Consider the following 24,853-nt stretch of genomic DNA (forward strand, 5'->3'; position numbering starts at 1 on the left):
ATTGTGAGCAATGGAGGGCAGTGGAACCAGGGAGGCAGAAAACCTCAAAAAAAGGAAACCAGGCAAAGGATCCACAGTGGAATGAAAAGTTTCAGAAAGGTGAAGGACCGCTCATCCTCTGCAAGGATTTTTGGGTTTTTTTCCTGTTATTTTAAACCACTCTTCTCCAGTGAAGGGAAACATCGACATCACTACTACAGCAATTTTATGCAGAAAAGTTGACAGCCACATAGAAAATAAAGGACAGAGAAGAAGAAATAAAAATTGTTGGAGGGGGAGAGTTCAGCAGCTTTGGGTTGGATTTGCACCTGTTTGGACTGAAATTGATGGGAAATTGCAATTGGATACCCGTTATTTCCTTTCTTGGTTTTAATTTTTGTTTGGTTGCTGATATAGTTTTCTAACCCCTCCCCCCACCCAAATTTTTTGTAACCATTTGGATTTGCAACTGGATGGTCTTTGAGGATACAGTGAGTACACTTTCCATTTCTTTTTTATTTTTTTTTTTTATTTTTTGGAAAGGAAATATGCACTATTGCCTGTCATCTTTCTTCTTCTTTGTCTCTTTTATTGGTCTTGGATGAATCATCTGATGGGGTTTGGATAATGGTTGCAGGGGGGGCAGTTGGGAAGAGAGAAGGGAGGTAACAAGGACAAAACTGGATTTTCTCAGCAGCTCTGATGTTCTTAGTTGGCTCTAACCTTGGTAGGATGATGCAGATGCCTGCCTGTGTCTCTCTCTGTAGCATCTGTACATGTTCACTAGCAAAAAAAAAAAAAACTGCATTGAGTGGGGGGTGCTGCCTGATTGCCCAGGCTGTGCCAGTGGATGCAAGCTGCACAGAATTTGGTGCACAGAGGAGGTTTATGTATTTATTTATTTAGATTTAGTGAGTGATTTAAAATAGAGAGGCTCTGATTTGGATGCTGGCATCCAGTCTGACATTGCAGATCAATATGGTGTATTCATAGGAATATTTTAAGATTAAGCAGTGAGGTGAATAATGGCTTTTGACTCGTGGAGGACAAAGGTTTTTAAGGGGTTTTGAGGAGGCATCTGGAGAAATGGCACCTCCATTACTACTCCATTGCTAAGAAAAAGCAGCAGCAGACAGAGAGGTGGCATTCTGCTATTGAAGAGGAGTTGAGGGAACTGCTGTATGAGCCACCTGTGCCCTCCAGATCTCCAAGCAAATTCTTGGTGGTTTGGTGAATATTTCAGGGTGCCCTAGGACTTTGATGGCAGTTAAAGAGGATTTACTTTGATTGACAAACTGTGAGAGAATACTGTGCTGTTATTTTTAGAAGTTTTAATAAGAGTTTTTTATCGTTATGCAATAAAGGACATAGTTTTAAAAATGGCTTGGAAACAGTGGGGGTCACAGATTGTCAGTGATGTGCAGTGGACCAATAAATGTTCTTTCCTTTCTGGACAAATGTGCTGTAAGGGTGTGGAATAAAGTGAGGATAACATGGTCCTTGTTTTCCTGTGGGAAGGAGCACTGCTTCCATCCCCTCTCCTGGCATGACTGCTTAGCTTATGGTTAAGGAGTTTTCCTTCTCCTTCTTGGCCTTCTCCCTCACCTCTGTCCTCCTCAGCCATGGCCTTTGTGTGTTGGGGCTCCAGCTGAAAGTATTAGGCTAAAATTGCTGGAGAAGGAGAGAGAACCAGTTTTTGAATAAGCCATTGAGCTCATCTGGGTACTTTCTGGCAGGCATGGTGCAGAACTGGCTTTGCCACCCATTTTACTTTTCTGATGTGCAATATTCTAGAAGGAGGGGGAAGAAGCTGGGCATGGGAGAGATGTTGGTAGAGCTGGTTTTTAATTCTATTCTGGCAGCATTCCCCTCTTCACAAGATTCCTGTGTGAAAGAATGCAAAGCAGAGCTCTAACTTCCCTGACAAAATACATAAATATTAGCATTTTGCTCTCCTTTCTCCATTCACTCACAGCACCATTGTTTCTTCATATAAATGTCCTGAGTCTTTTGGCATAATAAAAATGAGGCCTGCCTCTCAAACTTATCCCATGGGCTTATTTGGAGGTCATGCCTCTAAAACTTTGGCTACTTGTACAGGAGTAACACTTGGGGTGCAATTCTGCTCCTAAGGAAATCTCTGGCAGTTTTTGTTCAGCCATGCTAACAAATCAGACTCTTTGTGCTCTTGTGTCTAGAAAAAGAAGGAAGCAGGCACAGCAGAAATTGTTCCTTCTAGCTCCAATTGCTCTCAACTTTCTCAGTATAACTCAATCAGTTGTTTAGTATGAAGTGATTTAGCCTCATTTATTTCTCTGGGCACGTTTCCTGGTGGGACACTAAATGGTTTTAAGTTTTTCAGCAGCTGAAATTAAGTACAGAACTCTGTTCTCCACTCCTTCAGATACCATTATATATGTCTGAGCTCTGTTGTGGGCTACACTTACATCAGCAGTTGCAGTAATAGAGCAGCTAAATATATGTTAAGCTGCTGCTCAGTAATTATTGAAGGAAAAAGAAGCTGGCTAAGGAAAAGGTTATCTTGAAGCTTTTCCTTGGGTTTCTGTGAACACAGAAACAGAAAATTTGATAGAGCAATTCCAGCTTTTGACTACAGAAAGCTGCCAAAGGTGCCTCATTCATTTTGTGCAATAACTAGCAGGAGGATTTCCTCAGTGCAGTAAGGAAGCACTGGACACCTTTAGCCACTGGTTTGGCCTGGAATTGGCAAACCTTGTCAGGATTAAAAATCTAGGGATGCTTGTCTGCTTTCCAGGGGGCAACAGATTCCCATTGCAGTGAATCATTCATTTAATACAGTAGCCACAAGACATCTAGAACAATGTAGAATTTCACTCATTCAATCTCAAAGTGGCTTCATCATGGGCAATCACTCTGTTAATGACCCCAGGCAGCTGGAATTTTTGGCACTGTCAAAGGAATGAATATTTGCATATTTAGGCACCAAATAGTATGCAGTAGGGTCATGCTCTGTTTGTTCTGGTTGGCTCTCCAGGAGGTCAGAGATTACACCTCAGACCTCAGATATTTCTTGTAGTAATACAAGAGAGCAGCTAGTTAGTGTCTTTCCATGTGTCAGGAATAAATTGCAATCATCTAGAATAGGATCAGGATTGGTTTCCTGGAGCAGTACATTTTGGGGCACAGTATCTCCTACCCTGATAGCACTGATGAGTGATAAATGGACTTTGGGTGAGGCCCAGGAATTAATGTTGTAGCCATGAGCCAATGCAAGCAGTTTTGTGGGGCTGAAGGAAAATAAAGGGATTCCTGAGGTGGTACCATAGCTCCCTACATATGGGCTTTAAAATTATTTGCCTGTGACCTAAAAAGTTATCTTCCATTTGACATTAAGAGTCTTGCTGTCACAATAGGAGCCAGAAAGATTTTGAATGGGGCTCAGGACAGGATTTTAGCACATTTCAAGAGAGAGCTTCGTGCTGGTGAAAATTCATAAGCCAAGCTGTCAGAAGAGTAAAGCTGCCATGTGTTGGCTGAGGGAGTGCCCTGTATGCAGCTGCAGGGTGTGAGAGCATCCATCCCAGTCTCATCCCTCTGCCTGCTCTTTGACTTGGAGGTATCCATCCCTTTCCTGCTGATTGCCAGGGAGGGGATGAGGAGAGAGACAAGGATGCAGGAATTACTGCTGCTTACAGTCTGGGAGGAAAATGGCTCTGAGGAGCTGCAATTAGCACTCACCAAGTCATTTTTGGAGTAGTCAAGCTGACTGGGCTTTGGACTACTATTAGCTGGGGCTCTTCTTCATCTCCATCCATCCCTTGCCAGCTGCTCTATGGAAATTCTAATAAAAAGCAAGCCTCCTCCAGTTATGAAGGTGTTACTCCCACAGAACAACCCAGATGAGGATTTAGGAATAGGAGGAGCCACAAGGGTCTGAAAGCTGAAGCCTGGCAAGGGTGGGCAAGGAGCTGCCCTGAAAAAGAATTCTGTCTCCTCTTCCTGGCATGGCAGAAGACACTGGGGCTCGGCATCTGCCCCTTGGGAGTGGTTTATTTACTGATGTTACTCAGAAAAGGAGGGTACCTGTTTAGCTGGACTGTCCTGGACATTTTTTAACTTGGGGGGGGATAGAAATGGGGACACACAGGGGAGCCAAGTGTGCTAGTGGTGTCTTTTAATTGTGTATTCACAAGCTGCAATCCATGGAATTAACATGTAATTCCTGGTAGGAGGCCTGGGTAATTTACTATCTGTTAGTGGAAAAGGCAAAAATCAGATGTTTGTGCATGCACACAATAAAAAAGAATCAGAATTTACATTTGGTATCCAAGGAAGCAAGAACAGAATCCTGCAGGGCTTTCTGTTCATTGTTTGAATGTTGCCATAGCAATAGCTCAGGGCACAAGTTACGTGTTTTTCACTTCTGGAGTTGAGCTTTTCTTCCTTCTCTCACTCCTTTTTTCTTTCTCTTGTGATACACAACAGCCAGGGGTGTTTCCACATTAATAGGGAAAGGTGTTTGAACGCTGCAGTACCTGCTCACATATGTCTGCTTGTCTCTTCTTCCCTGTCATTCACTGCAGTGTTGGAAAACCCAGTTCAGAGGAAATTGTTGGGCAGAAGTGGCGTGTGAAGCTCATGTTGTTAGGACATTGGACATGTTAGAATATTTTGTGCAGTGCTGATACAGGAATTGGATTGCTGCAGGCAAGAGAAGTGGAGCAGTCACTGACAATCAGAAACAACAATGAACTACCCAGGACCCAATCTTTTCCTTGGGCCCATTAAAATGCATTTCAGGTATATCCCAGAGCTCCTGTGTTTTTGAATACCGACTTACTGCTGTAAGAACTGTTGAAATTCTGCTGTCACAGTGCTGAGACAAGATTGCTGCTTGGGAAAGGAGGGCGGCAGCATTAGACCACTGAAAAAATCCCAAACCTTCCCAGAATATCTGCTGCAGAGCTTGTCCTTGTTATGTCAGGACTGTGGGGGAGCAATATAGCTAGGGAACCAGGAAAATTAAAAAGGAAACCAACCAACCTTGAAACAGAACAAAAAAACCCTCAAGTAACAATGATTTCACGTACACCTAAATAAAGCTTACTCAGAAGTAGCACAGCCAGGTAAGTTAAATGAGTGAGGTTTTGTTCTGCAAACCAGCAGCAATTTGGGGCATTTAGTAGTGCCTTTGGTCTTCGAGGGAGCTCTTTTTAGTTCTTTGGCAGCTGTGGAAATCATACATTAAAATAACCCTCAGAAATATGGATGTGGCTTCCTTTCAGGTTTGTGTGGACTGACCTGCAGGTTGCTGCTTTTCCATCACTTTGCATGCAAGAATGTTTGCTCTAAGGGTCAGACCTACTCCTCAAAGCCACTGGTAGTAGTTTCAAAAAAGTATTAGCATACCTCAGATCTCCTGCACGTTTTGGTTTTGCTTACAAACCTTTTTGCAGTTTCACATCAGTTACCTCTCCCCTCATATGCCATGTTCCATGGAAAATAAAGCCAAGCATCCATCAGAGGAGTGCAGCAGGAATGGGAACAGTGCAATTCACCTCTGATGCTTATCCTTGTACCACAGTCATGACCTTAAACAAAAGTCTTCCTTAAAACACTAAGCACTCGCTAATTCCCTTTATGCACCTAGAACTGTCCCAGCATCTTTGAGATGGCAAAAAATAGGTGGCTGGGTGTGATGGGGATGAGGGCTGCTTGCATTACTTCTCCTGCACTGGGCTCTGCTGCCCACTCCTCAAACTGCTGAAGCCCACCAGATTTCACTGGATTCAACTGGAATTTGAAGTAGGGTGCTAGGGATGAAATGTTCATCAGTAATGGGTCCTCATCAGCTGTAGACCAACATATATAACATACTAACAGCATATATGAAAAATGTAATATCCGCATATAATACCTGATGGATTAAGTCATCTGGCCTTTGTTATTGCCACAGCAAAACCTCAATCTATATAAAAAAAAATAAAATTATAATATCTTGGAGCTGAATTGTCAGTCATGGCTAAGAGAACTGTAATGGGATAATATCTGTACACTGACTTTTCACATCAGTAACTGAATATTGTGACGTTACAATTTGGTTTTACAAAAATGTTATAGTTTACATTTTAAAGGCTACAGAAAATTATCTGCAAGGACAGAAAAGGGTTGGGTTAAGGAGCCAATTTTTCCTTCCTCGGTGCGTGCAAGTTTCAAATGAAGTGCACAAAAATGTATTAAATTCCTTGAGCTTCTTTGCCAAAGGGCATCCGTGTTGTGTTAAGGGGTTTTTATTCAGCTGTTTGGTTTTACAAGAAATTTCCCTGTCAGTACTCTATTTGTGAGCCCTTATTGGACAGGCAGGTTCTTCTGCAAGTGGTTCTATGTTATTTTTCCAGAGGCAAGCTTTTCTATTTGTGACATCATTTAAAGAACTGAGGCTCATTTTTGTTAGGGTTGTTGGTGACAGCTGATCCAAGGGAAGGGCCCCATTAGCCTCTCAGGTTGCTCATTTGCAGTGCCCAGACCACTACAATAAGAGCTTTGTTGTATTTCATGTGAATTTTGACTGTGTATGGTGCAGGGAATTAAAACCAGAATGCATTTAATGCATTTCCCTTTTGAACTGGAAAGGGGTTGAAAAACCTCACCTTCAGTGAATACCTTTTCCTGTAATGTCCATTTCTGTGGGTAGCCTGGCCCTAAGGATGGGTTGTGTGCATTACTTAGGTAAAGGCCTGGAGGTTGCAGTTAAAGGCTACTGAATCCAACCATACCAGAGGATGGCTTAGTCCCTAAGTAACTGCACATGGCATGGGAAAAATAATTGTGTTTTTTAATAGGAAATTTTAATACTGAGTGTATGTATGAAAATCTCATGCAGCAGTAGTAGAATGTCTTTGAGAATTGCAGAGAAATAGAACTTATCAGGTATTGTATCTGATTTGAAGTATGAATATATATAGATATGAATATATAGGTATTGTATATCTATATATGTATTAGATACTATTATTAATTATAGATTAATTATATATTTATTAGATACAATTAAATAATATCTCTATATATTTCTCTATATATTATCTATATAATGAACATATATCTTCAGTGCAGAGTAAGAGAGGAAAACAAAAGAACATGTACATCTTTTATCCTTAAACAGTCCATTAATGAAACATTGAAATGAAACTTCTGGAGAACAGAATGAAACTTCTGCAGACATGGGTCAAAAATTTCTTTCTTATGCTTCCATTCCTAAGAAAGGTTGGTTGTTTTGTTTTGTTTTGTTTGGTTTGTTTTTTTTTTGTATCTGCCAGCAATTTCCTGAAGCTGCTAACTTTTATATTCAGCCTCTGATTTATTTTTTTTTTCCCTCTTGACTTATTTTACCTTAGGCATAAGTTGTTCTGAATAAACAAGCAAACAGAAATTTCCTTCCTCAACGTTAAGCAAGATCCCAAGCCTGCCAATTGGTACTCTTCAGAGTAAATGCTTGCAAACACGAGTTTATTCAAATATCCCTTTGATATTCTAGCTCTAAGCAAGCCGATGAGGAGTATTCAGGTAAAAGCTATTCTGGCTTTCTACATGTTTTACACTGGAATTACATTAATGTATTTTCAGTTTGAAAAGCACGGTGCCTAGACTCTCTTCCTTGGATGTTTTTAGTTTACCTGCTCTGTCAGTGTTGCAGTAGTACACAAGCTTTAAAGCTATATTTTCATCACTATTCATAATTTTGTTGCTTCTCTTTGACTTCCTGATGCTTAATTGCTCAGTGAGTCTTCTATAGTGCCCAGTGAACGTATAGAATTAATTCCTTTGGTGCTTGCTGGAACCTGGGCAGCTGCTTTCTTTGTGTTAGTGGAAAATTAGGATGAATTCTGTGTGAAAGATGCTGACAGCTGGTTGCTAAGTTTAATATCTATCTGCAAGTCGCTGGAAGGATTTTGGCTGTGTTAAGAGCTAGGACCTAACTTTTACTTTTTCTGAGAGGTATTTACTCCTGGCAATACTTGTTGTGTTTCTCTTCTATGGACTTTGCTTTCCTTGCACACAGGAGGGAAGGGATGAAGCCAGTAACTGGTGTTGGGGTTGAAATGGCAACGAGTTCTCTGCTATCAGATTCTCTCCTTCCAGCCTCATCCCTTCCCTCCTCTGCAAAGGAACAGACAGAGAACCTGGGGAGAGTGTGTGGACTTAGAAATGTGATTCAGAGGTCAAGAGACTCAGAGTCTCAAGAAGAAAGTGTAAGTCACAGTTTAAGAGAATTTACTGTGACCAGGCTGCCCCTAGGGACCTCCCAGCACAACCAGTGGGTTGTTGATGTCTCAGGTTCTCACATTGTCAGTTGCCATGAGTTTGCATGGGAAGAGATGTCTCCCACTGAATTAGAAATGCTGTGATGAGTGAAAAATGTGTATTTGAGAAAGGTTTTTCACGAGCAGCTCTTTGGATGAATTTAAGGTTCCTATCACAGTTACCAGTGTTACTGTTCCTATACACGAATCACTGCTTAAAATTCAGCTATACAGTAAAATGAAATTCAATTAGATGTCTGGGAGGGGAAAAATGTAGTCCTTTTTTTTTTTCTTCCTTAAATCTGTGGAGGTAACAACACCATTAAGACACCTAAATTGACACCACCAGCATGCTTGCCTTTGCTTGGCATATTAAGTAGATTTTAAAATTTGAATTTAACATAGAGTCTTTGTTTTTTTTGTTCTGAAAGGTGTCTTGTTGAATGGCTTTGGTGAATTGCTTTATTGTTCATTGATCACATAATTATTCAGTTAGGTATTCTTTTTTTTTTTTTTTTCTTCCCCTGAGCATTCATACTTCATACTTTTTTAAAGTCTAAATTAATTGAGTTCGTTATCAAAATTTTGTGCATTGGTTAAATTCCATGTTGCTGGAATGATAGGGACAGAAGTTATATAGAGGCACCTCAACAGTTAATGAACCAAATATGGGAGAAATTATCCATGTGTTCAGAGTTTGTGTTTCCCATTGGAAGCAGGAGAGAGTTACAGCAGATTTTGGAAGAGGCTACTCCTACAGGGTCATATTTTGTTCAACTGAATACATTGGATGAGTCAGAGGCATGACTGTCAAGGAAAGTAAAGAAAATACTTGCCATTCTATCTCCCAAACATACTGTCATTTTATTGGGTTTTTGTGGTGGGTATGAAGAGATGAACTCCAGCTGATTCAGAGTACTATAGAACAGAATCATAGAATTGTAGGAGCTGCCGAGTTGGAAGGGACCCATCAGGATTATCAAGTCCAACTTGATGGTTCTCTTTTTTGCATTTTTCTTTAGTTTGTGTTCCACAAAGCAGATCTCCCTCAGACATGATTTTCCTACACCCCACTCTCCCTTCTTTCATCCAAAATTCTCTGTGTTCATAAATCTTTCAAATCTGATTTGCCTCTTCTCTAATAGCAGAGTTATTCCACTTAAAATGGCAGTAGTATGTGTGTAACAGTGGATTGAAAGGAGAAAGCTAAAGGACTGCTTCAAATCTTAGCAGGTTTCAGTCCACCCTCTGAGTGTGCCAAGAAATGCCAAGAAATTGTTATCCTACCCCAGCTCCAAAATGCTGTGAAAGCACAGCATGGTGTGACTGTGATTCCACTGAGTAGAATCATTATGACTAAAATTATCCAATGTTGTGTTGCCTTTCTATTCATAGCTGCTAGGAGTCAGACTACTTCACCATGGATGCAGTACCTGTAATAAATATGGGTGAAAAGCAGGAATAGCCTTTGGAACGAATGTTTCCCAAAAGCAGCAGCAGTGAATGGCAAATGCTGTCCCTAGTTGGTGATATCCTTGTATCCAAACACAGCACATCAGGCTTCTTCAGAGGGAAGCAAGCTCCTGATACCAGATGGAAAATGAAACTAGGCATTTCTCATCCCTCAAAAAGTTGGTGCCAAAGTAGAAATGTCTAAATATTTTAAAAATACTAATCTGCAATGTTTTGAAAGATCTGAAACTAAGAAATCGTTCTTTCTTAAAAAATGTAAATTTCCTTATGAGGATGATTGGGTTTTGTTTCATGCTCCCAATTAACTCACCCAGGGTGAGTTGTGCTGTACCTGGGTAGTTTCATTCCTACTGAATGAAGTAAGCTGTGGGCAAGGTGTGAGTAAGTGAGAGGCAGGTTTTATGCACAATAACTAAAAGCAGTGAATGACCATCCCAGTTCAGCTCTCTTCAAAGAACAAGGACACAGGGTGTCCTTTGGACAAGGAATCCTCAGTTTGCATTTTCCAGACCTTCTATTTCTAGTTCCTTGCTCAGCAGTATCCCAGAAGTGGTGGGAGGTAACCACCACAATTACCTGTGGTAGCAGAGGGTACAAGCTGAAGCCTTCAAACTTCAGTCCTTGGGGTAAGAGAACTAAACCTACATCTGAACACATTTACATCCAGTGTTTGCCTCTGTCAAAAAACCTCAGGAGTTGCAGTTCTCAGGAACTCCAGCTCCTGGAACACCATTAAAAAATGTTGACTCATAAGATAAAGTAAATAATGTGTTTAATCAGACTCGTCTTTGAAATAGAAAAGAATTAATGCAGTTTGATTTCACCTTTGCCTTTTCAGAGATTATGATGCTAGATATCAGAGTGCTTGAGCAGTCCAGAAGATGAATGATCACTTTGTAGTCCTATGGTACAGGCTATGCAAACATTTATTAAATGGAACTGATAAATGTAGCTTAGCTTAACTGTGCAGTTGCATTTATTGCTAGATCAAATTGATATATATTCACCACATGTATCCTAAGTGCAGTCCTGCTGTATGAGAATATGTTAGAATGGCATGCACAGAATTTCCACAATGCTTTATCCTTATTTCTTGTGTAGCAATACCTGATTCTTGTATAAAATCTGCTTTAATTTTCCTAAGAACAGAATATTGCAGAGAATATACATAGCAACAGACTGTCAGTGTTAGTAACTGCTTTTCACTGAGCAAAATATAACATTATTAAATACCAAATGTGCAATCAAGGAACAACTGGGTTTCTTTTGTAGTGTCCCAGAGCTGGCCAAGAATGTTAAATCAGGGGTCATAGGTAGGTTCTGATGCATCCATATGAACAAGGAGAATAAACACACAATGTCCAAAAATAGAGAGCCTGATACATTAAAAGAACCATTTCTTCATTTTCTCCCTTCTCCTCCAAAGGCATTTAGTATAGTGTTAATTCTTAGAAAAAGTTCTGCAGTGTTTTGGTTTTGTTTTCCCATAGCTTCCACTGCTTCTCTGGCTGGTCGTACAGATAAAACAGACAGAAGGAGCTCTGGAGTCATCAAGATGCAGTAACCCAGAGATACTGATGCTAAATGGTCTTTCTCCTAAAAGACAAATATTTAATGCTAGCTTCTGTGCAGAGCACTATAAGTGCTAAATTAAATGCTGCTGTTATATGTATTGTCAAAATTATATGTCATTATTTGGCTAGAAACCTATTGTTTATTATTAACAGATGAAGCAACAAAAAAAAGCAACCCACACTTAAATAATGGTGACTTAAATATATTTATAAAAGTGAAAGAGTGTATTAAAAAGTGTAATTAGTTCATGACCATAAGTCTAATACGTGTATGAAAAACCCAGCTTGAAAATGCAAATTATTTTATTGTGCATGACTTGGCAATATGGATGAGAGTAAATGAAAAGCTTGGCTGATGAGTTGTTCAAATCCTTCACTAGGGGAAGTAATATCCAGGAATCCCAGGAAGAGCACTGTGATTTAGTTACGTTTCCAGCTCAGGCCTTAATCCATAGGAAAAACAATTTATTGCAACTGTTCATCTTACTGCCTTCTTTGCATAAGCCTTTTTCAGCCCACTTTTGGGTTAGCAGTCACTGTTTCAGACTTTCTTCTACCACAGCTTTTACCATCCTTACTGAGAAGGCAATTTAGACTTCAGTACAGACCCCATGGGCTGCATGTGCCCTGCAGGACCAGGGGCAGGACTGGATCTCTCTGCCATGCAGGCCTGAGACACAGAAGAGAAATGCAAGGCACTATAATAAGCCAAGTGCAAAATTGGATTACAAAGTCATTAGAGGATGTAGTTGTTCAGCACCTTTTAGGCCCTTGAGAAAGATTATTAAATACGTGAAAATGGGTTTAGAGCTAAGCTTTTTTTTTTTTTTTTTTTTCCAAATAGTGCTTATTAAACTTCTAATTACTATGCATAATACTAAATCATATCACATAAAAAATCTAAAACACCTGTACAAGTAGCTCTGTGCCTCTGTCAAAACATTAAACCATTTTCTGCACCCCGCCTCAGTGTCTGTTTCAGTAAGATAGAAGTCTAGATAACAAAAAAGCTTATTTTTTCTCCTTTTTGGCCTTTTTTATTTCAAACCAAACTGCCTCAAAAAAACAACCTTCAAGCCATGTGAACTTGTTACATTTCTACTTTTTTTATTTTTATATATTTTAAGTTAATTGCTTTTGTTGTGTATTTAGGAGAAAATATTTAATATTTAGTATCCTGCAGTTTTTCTCTGCTGCCCTTTTTTGATCTGTCACTCCTGAAAAGAGTTTCCTGTGGTTGTCTGATTTATAAATGCCCTTCAGTGAGTGTAGGCTGCTAGCAGATCAGCACCCCTTAAACTCCTCTCTGCCAGACAAACCCAGCCCCTGCTCCTCATCCTCTTCTCCTGGAATGATGCTCTTGACCCTGGCACTTCTGGCAGCATTACTCTGAGCCCTCTCCAGTTTCTCCATATCCCTCTTGAAATCTGGTACCCAAAATTCAATCCTGTTATAATTCCAGCCTCACTAGTGCCAGGTAGAGAAGGATAACCCTTGATGTTAGATCCAGTGTGGGGTTTACATCCAGACTGGGAGCAATGGCAGTGATGAGTGGGGGTGGTTGTGTCCAGCCTGACCTGCAGCATCTCAGCATCTCCAGCATCTCCTGCTGCTCAGCATCATCTCCTGCTGCTCAGCATCTCAGGGCTTAGCCTGGTGGAGCCCTGGTGCTTGCAAACATCTGCACTAGGTGAAGTTCATTATGTTCCTGTTGATTCAGTCCCTGTGTTTCTCAGAACCCTCTCACTGTCAGAGCTGAAATAAGTAGTGGCATTTGAAGACAGGGCTCTAGGTTTAGATAATTTCTTAGATTCAATAAATTTGAGTTTGCTTCTCTCTTTCACTAAAGATCTGGGATTTTTAATATATTATTTTTACGGTTTTTCTTAGTAGAAACAAAATTACTTTTTTTTTTTTTCTGCTGTATGATAAATACAGTCAGTATTTTCATCTGATTGACAAGTCTAACAGTGAGGATCCCATCAGGTATAATTATTGCTGTTACCCTTCAGTTCTTGGCAGGAGCTGGGTGCCTGGGCCCAGGACATGGCAGCAGAAGGATGCTCTGCTGCTGTGCTTCTTGTTTGCCTCCTCAGGTGAATTAGAGCAAGGCTGCATTTGAGTTGACTCCAGTTATGACACTCACATAATTTGCTCTGGGGTCTGGCTCTTGGCTTCCTGAACCTACTGAGAATGATCTGATCCAAAGAAAAGTTGAGCCCTACTGTGAACAAGCTTTTTGAAGTGTTCACTGTGTTCTGTAAAGAGATCATAGCCCCTTTTTCTTATAATAAAATATGCCATTTTCAGAAATATTCCTCCTTGATCCATACATAATGGGCATGTCACTGTTCATTATGCTCCCTCTAATTACCCTAACATGAGACTGGGTGGGTAATTTTTTATTTAACTGTTTCTAACAAATGATCAACCCTTGAGACAAATTAGGCTAAATTACTTCTTTTTCTGAGGCAATCATTCACTTATCTCACAATGCCTCTCCCAAGAGGTTGTAAGGGTTATGTGAATTACCTGGACAAGAAAACCATCAAATACTACTTCCCTTATCTTATCCATTGTTTGCATCTTCAGATAAAGTATGGTTTCTGTCTCTTAATAGGAACTCACACACTAGTTCTGTCTTTAGTTACAATGAGTGAATACGCCCCAAACGGAAAAATATAATGACCAAAGGTAAATAAATAATTTAATAATTTCATGTCAAATTCCATGATGAGTTTATTTTTTTAAGAAACATTTCTCCATGCTTATCAGAAAGAAATACAAATATTGTCACTGTTTTGTTTGGTTTTTTTTCTGCTTGCAGTGACATCTCATTTAGTGTGCAGAAACAAATTTGAACAGATTTACATCCTTTAAAAGTTTCTGCTCCTGCCCAGCAAACATCATGAAGTCAGTTAAACAACTGACTCTAGATACAAAATTTTCTGTAGCATTTATCTCACCCAAAGGCAGTAGAGGCTCTTAGATAAAGAGCCTTTATTAACTATTTTATTGCAGACTACAAGTAAAATGCAAGCTAAGCAAACTCCATTGAGTGTAGTTGTAAGGGTGTTGAGGGGACTGATGCACAATCTTATGTTTCAGACACTTGTTGCAAGAGACTCTGCAAACAGATTATGATTTTTCTGCTGAAAAACCCCATAATATAGACTCATTGAATGGTTGGGATAGAAGGAATCTTAAAGATAATCTGGTTCTGTCCCCCCTGCTGCAGGCAGGGACATCTCCCACTAAACCAGGTTTGCTGTGATCATCAGCACAGCTGTATTAGAAACACAGAGTTAAAAGTTTTTAAGTTCCATGCCAAATGTATTTAATTTGGATTTATTTCAATACTAAAAATGTAGGCAATGGCATAATAAAATTTAGCAGTCTGTAGAAATCCATTCATGAATTTTTTTTATAGATGCTCACTAATTATGATCCCACCACCTCTTGGTGGCTGATTAAAAATATATAATTCTTTTTCAAAGGAGTGGGTTGCCCTACATTTTTTTAATGGCCTGTGTCCAATGGGTTCTTCTATAAATAACCAGCTTAAAATTCCTGCAAAGTCTGACTTTACAAACCACTGATGATACATAACTTTGAACTTACTGGGAGTTGTTACCCTGAATTACAGGCTGTGAGGTTTCCATCACTGGGTACCCAAATTAGAACTTAAAAAAAATCATCTTGTTTTATTTCTTCTTTTAAAAATCCCAACCAAAACTCTTTGGCTGTAATTCAGCCCTTTCGACCCCTAGCATTGCAGTATAGCACCAAGCTAAGGTAACATATTTCAGTTATTAGATCACATTTTTATATAATGGTGATTTTTTCTGTTCAGATGATGATCATCCATTATGAGACTAATTGGCATAAACTGAAAAGTTTTTTCTGTTACAGTATCTGTAATTTGACAGACACTTTCCAGAAAGAAACAACAAATTCAATCTCTGCTAAAAAATTGCAGAATGTATATGATGTCTAGTCAATTCGTTGTGAAACAAGAAGAACAAAGTGTTAATATTTTTTGTATTATACAGAAAAATAAGAGGACAAACCAGATTGTCAGGATGTTAAACAAGTGACCCAAGGCTATGTTACATATGTGTTTTCAGAGTGTTGTGCTGCCATCCAGAGGGACCTGGGAAGGCTGGAGAAATGGACTGGCAGAAATCTCCTGAATTCACCATGGAAAGGTGGAATATCCTGGCCCTGGGAAGGGACAGTCCCCTGGAGCAGTGCAGGGCTGGGGGCTGCCTAAGCAGGGGGCTTGATGGAGGTGACTTCCAGGGGTCCCTTCCAACCTCAGCCATTCCCTGGTATTTCCATAGACTGCTCTGTGTAAGCACTGGATCCATGAGATGACTCTGGCCCAAATTTCACTGCTTTTTTTTTAAATGTAACTCAGAGTGATTATTACCATCAGGTCAGGCACTTCATGGCAGCTGCTGACCATCTGGAACAGCTGAAATCATATATATATATTTAGCTAATTTCAGTGAAGAATAGCCAATCTAAAACTCATCATTGGTGTTAGAAACTGTCATAGTTAATTGACTTTTAAAAAGTACTCTTTTTTTTTTTTCATTTAAATCTGTGACTCACAACTCTTAACTTGTGGTTGGTATAATGAAGTTTAATTTATATATATATATATGCCAGGTACAAAAATACAGAAAATTCTAGAAAAGGATGGGGTTTTTTGTTTAATGTTGCAATAATTTTATTATGGGTTATGTTCTATAAAGCCTCATTATCACATGAAATAGTAGGTGACAGAGCATTAACATTATATATATATGTATATATATAACCCAAGGTTTATAATTGCTACCATTACAATTGAAATTAATAATTAATGACAAACTAATTTAAAAATTAATGAACAAGGTTCTTGTTACAGCAGAAGTAAACTTTTGCTGGTTTTGGCTAGCAGATTACTTTTTTTCTTAACTTTAACAGCTTAGTTTTTCAATTGGAATGCAGGAGGCTTGGCCCATAACTCTGTTTCTCTGGGTCCTCCTTGCTTTGTCTTTGTCTTGCTTGGTATCACAGGATCAAGAAATCCAAGAGGATATTTTTTTACCTTATTAATTCTTGCATTTTTATGTCCTTTAATGACTGAGATGACTTCCTGCATCTCCAAGGGGACTGTTGCTTTTGTTTGGGCAGGGAACAGACACTTCTTAATTCTTAAGAGCTGCCTTTGGGGTTGATAAAAGGATCTTCTTTTCCTGTATTTCTCCATTCTGCTCCTGCTCAAACTAGGAGCATACCACATACCCAATTGCTTAATTCTTAGTGGCTGGTTGGTAGTATTTGAGTGTCATTTGAATTTTCCTTCTTTTTTCCTGCCTGGTGTGGTTCTTTGTCATGCAGACCTGGTTTTACCCCCTCCATAGATTCCAGTTCGTTTTTATGGGAGTCACTAGCAGGGCTTGTGTTTAATTTTTCCATTTCAATTTTTGTCTTATTTCAAACCCCATTGATTAGGATTGCCTGCTACACTTATTGTTGCTTAATTATGGTTTATGTATTGAAAATGTATCTGAAGTGGATGTCTACATGTAGAATTGGTATAGGGAAATAATATAGTTAAAACAAAATAGCAGAAAAAGCATGATGAAATTCAGAGCTATGATCTTCTAAGTCCCAGTTTTGTGACCAGTCTATCTGAACTTCATAGAACTGACCTTATTTGAATACAGATATTTTAATTTAAAATTAAAGTGGTTTGGGCACTGTGATTGCAGTAAGTAGCCAAGGACTTGCTCTTCTTTTGTGTATGCTTTCCTGAATTTAGGGAGCATCGACAGCTGCTATAATTGATGCTGAGTAAACATTTTTATTAGGAATTTAAATATCTGTAGAGTGCAGAAAATCCTCTCTTCCCACTGACTGCTCCTGAGGTTGCTCAGCTCTTCAGAGGGTTAGTGCCTGTCACAGCTTGCTTCTCACATGGTACTACAGATGTCACTTGCAATCTCTGAGTAGAGCAGACCTCTACTGCTGTCACTGTGGATTATTTTGTGTTATTGGGGTTGTTTTGCTGTGCTTAGAATGTGAGTCCATCCCTTATAAAAGTGATCACGCTCTGTGGAAGGGGGCTGCTGGGATAGTCCAAAACAAGTCACTGGAGATGTGGGAAGAGGAAAGCCTTGAGATTTTTGTCTAATAGCAATAAAAATAATTACTCCCCTGAATATTTCAAAGAAAACCTTTGAAATATTCGAAGAAAACCTCTCCAGAATATCAAACCAGGCTGTTGATGTGACAGTAATAATAACACTTAATTCTCTTACCAGCTTCGTCAGGTCCTTGTTGTTTTAATGCTGTTTTTTATGACATGCACATTCCCACACACTTTGTGTGGTACCAGTAGGATGCAGGGTGCACTTAACCACCAAAGAGCAGATCCCCAAAGCCTCAGGGCACTGACCTGCCCTTTTGTTCCATGTACTGACAGAATGCCATGCCTTGCTCTGTGCCACCTCACTGCTTTATTATTGGCCTTCATAAAGGTCAGGAGAGAACAACCCTCTACGAAGTTCTTTTTCCTCATTTGCTCTCTCCTGGAGGGCCTGAATATTTTTCTGAGGATGGCAATGGTATTTTTGATGTCATGTGGAAAGCAGGGAACTGTTTTCAATTCCCATTGTGGTAATCAATGAGATGTAAAATTGCAGCAGTTCCAAGCTGCCTAGAGCCTCTCCTGACAAACCTCGTTTGGTTTGTCAGGATGCATAAAACACTCACAAGACTGTAGCATTAGCTCTCTTTCTGTCTGATGCAAATGAACACAGAAACCAGCTCTTATGGAGAGCTTTTCATTTGCTTAGATAACCCTGTCATGGCTGTAGTACAGCAAAATGTTTCTGTGTTATTCATATCTCTGAGTATAGCAATGAGAACCACTACCTGTAGGTGTGATATAAAAAATCAGTAAGCCCATAGACTAGCTCAGTAATTATTTAAGTTCACAGATAGAAAGATTCAGGCAAGGTCACAGTCTAGGTATCTTGTATTTGTTAACATGTTTGTGACCACTCAGGAAACTTAAATTTCTCACTATGCCACTGTCTGTGACCATCTGGAACTTGAGGAAGGTGCAGTGTAGGACTTGCATCCTCCTTTTACAAAAACAAGTCTTTCACTTAAAGCAAAATAAATTCTCTAGACACTAACAACTCTGAGCCTTTGAAGGAAGTAACTGTTCAGGGATCAGCTGGATTATGAATATATACATTCCTTTGATAGTTTCTGAGAAATTATTTTACAGCATGTATTTAGGAGGAAGCAGCTCTCAGTAATGTATGTTTTGGATGCATGTGGTTTATGGTATATGTAAAAAAAAAAAAAGGCTTAGCCACAAAATATTTTCTTGTGTGTGTCATTATAGATGGAGTGACTGGGTACCTCATGGCATTAGGAATGGGAGAAAAGCTTCTTGTCTGTGCCTCTGATGCAGATAACTGCAGCTTTCCTTTCTGCATTTATTGTAGGTGTTCATTAAATGTTCTGTTCATTCCTTTTGCTAGAGGAGCAACCATCACTTTTGTGGAATGGCATTTCTCTTTCCTACCTTTGCTGATAAGCAAAGCATTGAATGAGGGTTTCTAAATGAGATATTCTCTCTCTGCAATAGTTTCCCTTTTAGCATAAAAAGCAAGGGCATTGCAAGTTTCTGTCTCATTCTAGAACTTGTCTCCAGAACTATGTTAATTTTCTTTACTTCGCTTAAGGTTGATTTTCCAATGAATAAGTATGAATTAAATGGCAACAAGCATTGCTGTTTCATGTGATTTAAAACTGAGAATGTGTCATAGTTTAGGTTTCTGAGACTGAATTATTCCAGCTGCTGTCTCAACAAGGAAGTTGGCAGAATATGAGTTTCCACCTCATAAGGGGATTGCATTAGCTAAATTTAGGAAAAAGCAGACTTTGAGGATAGTGGAATGTAACATCTGCCAAGAGAATAGATGGAAAGGTGGATATGATGGAATCACTCCACATGATTGTGTCAGAAGTGCAGTTTCTGTAACTCACTAGTTGTGAATTCCAGGCCACAGGCTGGGGAAATGTTACAGGGAACATGCTGAGAAAAGAAGTCTTAAATTATTCCTGAGAGAATTTAGCAGTTCTCACAAGCATTAAAACCAATCCAACACAAAAATGTGTCTCAAACATCATTTTCTCTGAACTCACATTTCTGGAATCTGATAGCAGCATAGTTTGCTGGGTTGGTGTTTTTTAGGTGCTTTTGGTTGGGTACCAAAAATCTGCTTCCCAACTTGAAACTTCCTCTCACTGTTCTGGGTCTCAGCCAAGGAATAAATTTTGTTTCTGGAGAGCATGTGAAGAAAAGAGGAAAATCATGGGTTTCAAAAGTTTAACATTTATAGAGACATTTTGATAACAAAAAGCAGGTTTTTTTCTTTAATGCTTTAATGCCTTGCTGAAATTTTGCTACGTGTAGATTGTATTTGGAATTAGTGGTTCGGATGGTTTCTAAAGTTCTATAGTATCTTTTCCCCATACACATTCTTTTATTCTTACTTTTTGTACTCAGGACTTGAGCACAGCTATTGTGGTTTTCCTTACTGAATAGAAGAGGTCCAGATTTTGTTTTACACTCTGTGTTCTCAGCTCCTGGCTGCCAGACAAGTTAAGCAGGTCCATAGCACAATTATTTGTTCCATGAAGAGATTGTCCCATGATTTCCTGTGCAGGACAGTCCTGTACAGCTGCAGGAACACAAGGTGGGTTTATTTTTTCTTCCTTTTTTTTTACTTTCCTTTAATCTTGGGTATAATAAGTTTTTGTAGGAAATTTTATGAAAATTAGACAAAAATAAAAAAAGTGATCAGGCTTATAGCCTATAATAACTTAGGTAATATTCCTAACACTCTTTTCAGGAGGTTAAAAGCACTGAAGTTATGGTAGAGCTGAGGGAGATCTCCTTGTCCTCCTCCAAGTATGCTGAGTGAACCCAGAACAAAAAGCAGGGTTTTTGTCCACTGGAGGTTTAACTGAGCTTGAATCTATTCTTGAGCTGTGCTCCAAAGGTATTGATGCTTTGAGTGTGCTATTAAGCAGAACATAAATATTGTTTTATGGGGTGTATTCCAGGATACTAATCAATATTCTGTGTCTAGTATCCATGGATACTTAGAGGCCTGTGAAATACTCTCATGAATAATGTTTAACACAGACTGTAAAAACTAGAATTTAATTCCAGACCAGCTTTGGGTTACTGGTCTTGAATCACAGAATGTTAGGGGTGGGAAAGGACCTCTGGAGATCACATCAGCCCAACCCTTGAGCAGGCTGCACAGGATTGTGTCCAGGTGGGGTTTGGGTATCTCAGGAGAATGAGACCCCACAGTGACTTTGGGCACCCTCAAAGTAAAGAATTTTGTCCTTATGGAAGCAGTTTGTTGGAGTTTGTGCCTGGTGCCCCTTGGCCTGTCACTGGGCACCACTGAGAAGAGACTGGCCCATCCTTTTCACCCTTGGTTTTTAGGTTTATAAGCATTGATGAGGTCCCCTTGTAGCCTTCTCCAGGCTCAACAGGTCCCTGAGCCTTTCTTCATGAGCCCACTGAGCATCTCTGTATCTCTCTCCAAATATATCATATATAAGGTGTTGATGGAATGGTAAATTGCTCAAGGCTGAAAATGAGATTTGTAGTTCTGTTAGACCCAATACAGTTCTTCAAAACCATTATCTGATGATTCTGGTATTTCTAACACCTCATCGCTCTCTACAACTCTCTGAAAGGAGGTTGGAGCCAGGGGGGGTTGGTCTCCTTTCCCAGATGACTTTCAACAAGACAAGAGGGCACGGTCTTAAGTTGTGCCAGGGGAAGTTTAGGTTGGACATTAGAAAGAATTTCTTTACAGAGAGGGTGATCAGGCATTGGAATGGGCTGCCCAGGGAAGTAGTGGATTCTCCGTCCCTGGAGATATTTCAAAAGAGACTGGATGTGGCACTCAGTGCCATGGTCTAGCAACCGCAACGGTGGTTCAAGGGTTGGACTCGATCTCTGAGGTCCCTTCCAACCCGGCCAATACTATGATTCTATGATTAATATTTTTAAATGTGTGCTTCACCACAAATGTCCAAATTCAGTTACTAAGATGCTTCCTGTGTGACTACAGGACCATACATGTGATGGCAGAATTACAGCTGGGGAAGCTGTATTGCAGAAAACAGATTATAGGATAGGTCTCTTGAATCATTAATTTGTTGGAAACTCTGTATTTGGAAATAATTTGTCTTAGGAAATACATTGTGACAAGGAAGTATCCACAGGAACTACTGAGTAGTGGCATCCCATAGCTCCTTTCAGCGTGTTGGCTTCCATGCTTCATTTTCAAAGGTGATTTTCATAAATTCACTTCAAAGAAATGCTGGAAAACTCCAGAAACTGCACATTAAATGGTAATTTTTTTCTAAAATGATGAGTAACATGTAAGCCACCAGAGGAATAGCATTTAAGAGAAAACAGGAATAATTAACTTACTTTATGATAATAATAATTATTATTAATAGAATTTTAGCTTTAATTTTGAAAAGAAAGCTCAACATCATTTAGGTGCTTTTCAAAGACAATGAACTTGTGTCTTTTAGACTCAAAATTGCTTTCTGAATTTTTCTGTGGTTCTCAGTCTTTTAAGACTGTCATCTTCCATTTTTGTAGAGATAATGATGCTTTCCTACTCCTTTGATCCTGCATTATGGTAGAGTATGGAAAAAATCCTTACACTTATTGCTAATCTGAAATTATATCAGATACCTTTGTAAGGAGGAAAAATCTAATCTACAACTAAGAGTTCAGTAGAAATAACACTTGCTGTGTTGCTTTTAGAGAAAATGGGTTGTATTTTCACCTCAGGTTCATTTTTTCCTGTCTGGCCCACTCTAGGTTTCATTTCAGCCACTCTGAATTTATCAGTTGATGAAGTTAGCACTAATTTATTTCTTTTTGCTGTATTTAATATGCTAGGCACCACTATCAAATGGTCTTTGCCTCAATCTCCTTTCTTTCTGTCTGTGAATGTCACTCTGTGTTTTACAAACTCAGCAGGGATGAAAGCTAACACAAATACATATCTGTGTCTGCAGCAAAAAAATGGGCATTTATGGATGAGCAATCCATGTCAAATCTTTTAGAATCAAAAATAAATTAAACACCATTTGTGAGACAAGTATCTGAAGACTATTACCAGTAGTCAGTATAGCACTGATCTTAAAATGGAGGGAATATTTTAATGGGGATGTATAAACATGCAGACAGGTTAAAGAACCCCTAGCCCTGGTTTTCACACCCCTGTTACTCTGAGGTTAATCCCTCACAAATCTGTATTAGTTAGGCTGAGCAAGACAAGAAGATTGGTTCAACACAGATTGACTTGGGTATTGATCAGATGGACAGAACCATTTCCAGTCACTAATCTTGCTATAGCATCTGACACAGAGAAGCTGATAATAAAATACTAGGAACTGGTGCTCTTACCTTAACTTGGTTTGGAGAGGTAGCCATGCAGAACTACCTTATCCCATTTGCTTAACTCAAAGGCTAAAGTTTAAAAATATATTTACATGCAAGACATGCAACTGTTCTTTGTTTTGTTTCCATCTGGCATTCTTGAAAGAAATAAAATGAGAAGCAGGGTATTACCCAGAAATTAAGGTCTTATGCAGGAGAGAAGTCCTTACTCGAGATTTCACTAAGATAAAACATCAGAAAAAAATGCAGTAAAGACCTTTCAATAAGTAAGCAAGGTTTATGGAGGCATAGCCGATTCTTCAGGATAAAAAAGTTCTATTCTGATAAGCATATGAGATAAAAATAGAGCTCTGAAATAGCAGCAACTGAAGGGGATGAAAACTATCAATAATGCCTTTTCAAGTTACCAAGAAAACACTAGCAGGGAGTTTTACTGCACTGAGACAGCAGGTAGTTAGAGCTGAGATTTATGTTAACTTTTCCATATTTACTTGTAGTACAGAACTTGTATGAAGACATCTTTGTTTGTTTGAGCAACTGGAGCAGTATTTTCTATGTGTACCCTCTGGGAGTGTTGGAAAGGGACACGGCACATTGCAATGGTCCTGTTTCAGTAACTTCACCCTTGTACCTAACATGTAAATACCCGGAGATCACACACACTTGTACAGTTTGCAAATGATCTGGATGGATGGATAAAAAATAAAAAAAAAAAAAAAAGAAAAAAGAAAAAACCCAGGCAAGATAATACAGGATCTACACTCGGTAGAGTGCAGACTCTGCCATAGCAACTCAGGTCTGCAGATAGTAATGGGGAGTATCTAAAATAACCTCCTTTCTTTTGGCAGCTGCTAGGGATAGTTTTTGGATGCAGCAGGAACTGTGTGGCTGTTTGTTCTGCCCTGCTTATAGATGGCCACACATGCTACTGTGTTTATTTTATCTTGCTGAAGTCTTTTTACTTCAGCTTTTTTCATCCCTTTGCAATCTATAAAAAAATAACTGCTCTGGGAACATCTACCAAGCCTGATCAGGACTTTAATGAGTTTGTGTTACTTACTGGCATACTAATTTTTTTTAAATAGTTCAATATTTTAAACCAAACTGTGATCAGATACTGGCATTACTGCACTTGAACTGATGAACTAAGCATTAGATTTCTACTATGGATTGTTTTAAAAAGATTTCTTGCAATTCTTGGTTAGCTGTTAAGCAAAGATTATCCTTTTATACTAACAGTAATGTTCCTTTAATGTTTTTCTGCTAAAACGTAAATTTTTCTTGCAGTGTCCTTTGTTCAAACCTTATTTAACATTTCACTTTGTTGCAGTCCATATCTAGAAAACTGAGCCATTTTTGATCTGTCTTTTTCTTTTGAGGAACAGAGGAAGGGAGGAAGATGGCTGAGATCAGCCTTTGTGGTCTATCTCTTCTTCTGTAAGCACAAGTGCATGGCAGGTGAGATTCTCCAGTGTAAATGCAGTAGATTTAGTCCCTAATGGAGTATCTGAAATTTAGTTTGAGACTTCTTGCTATTTATTTTTTTCATATTTCTTGAGACACTTCATTTTCTCTGGTTTTTCCTTTGGTAGCTGCTCTGGCACAATTCCCATATAATTAATTCCCATAAGGGCAAGGGAATCCTGGGCTGCATGGGGAACAGTGGGGACAGTGGGTCAGGGGAGGTCATTCTGGTGGAATCCTGCATCCAGTGCTGGCATCCCCAGGTCAGGAGGGATAGGGAACTGCTGGAGAGAGTCCAGAGGGTACAGAGATGCCTGGGGCATTGGAGCATCTCTCTTAGGAGGAAAGTCTGGGAGCCCATAGCCTGGAGCAGAGAAGGCTGAGGGGAGACCTTGTTAATGTCTGCAAGGATCTGCCAGAGACAGGAAATGAGCACCAGCTGGAACGTGGGAAGTTCCATTTAAACATAAGGAAAAAAGGTTTTTTGCCCTGGGATTGTCAGGGCAGTGTCACAGGCTGCCCAGGGAGGGTGTGGAGTCCCCTTCTCTGGAGCT

General features: G+C 39.4%; 1 protein-coding gene across 1 annotated transcript in view; it reads left to right on the forward strand.

Annotated features, from left to right (window-relative positions):
- The first annotated feature begins 412 nt into the window (after nucleotides 1-412).
- The window catches only part of LRRC4C (leucine rich repeat containing 4C), a 76,375-nt gene continuing 51,934 nt past the window's right edge, over nucleotides 413-24,853 (forward strand). The window contains exon 1 of the mRNA XM_030452662.1: nucleotides 413-470. The gene's annotated coding sequence lies outside the window, so the exon portion shown is untranslated. The remainder of the gene's footprint in view (nucleotides 471-24,853) is intronic.

Source organism: Calypte anna, chromosome 5A (assembly GCF_003957555.1).
Source record: "Calypte anna isolate BGI_N300 chromosome 5A, bCalAnn1_v1.p, whole genome shotgun sequence".
Classification (NCBI taxonomy): domain Eukaryota; kingdom Metazoa; phylum Chordata; class Aves; order Apodiformes; family Trochilidae; genus Calypte; species Calypte anna.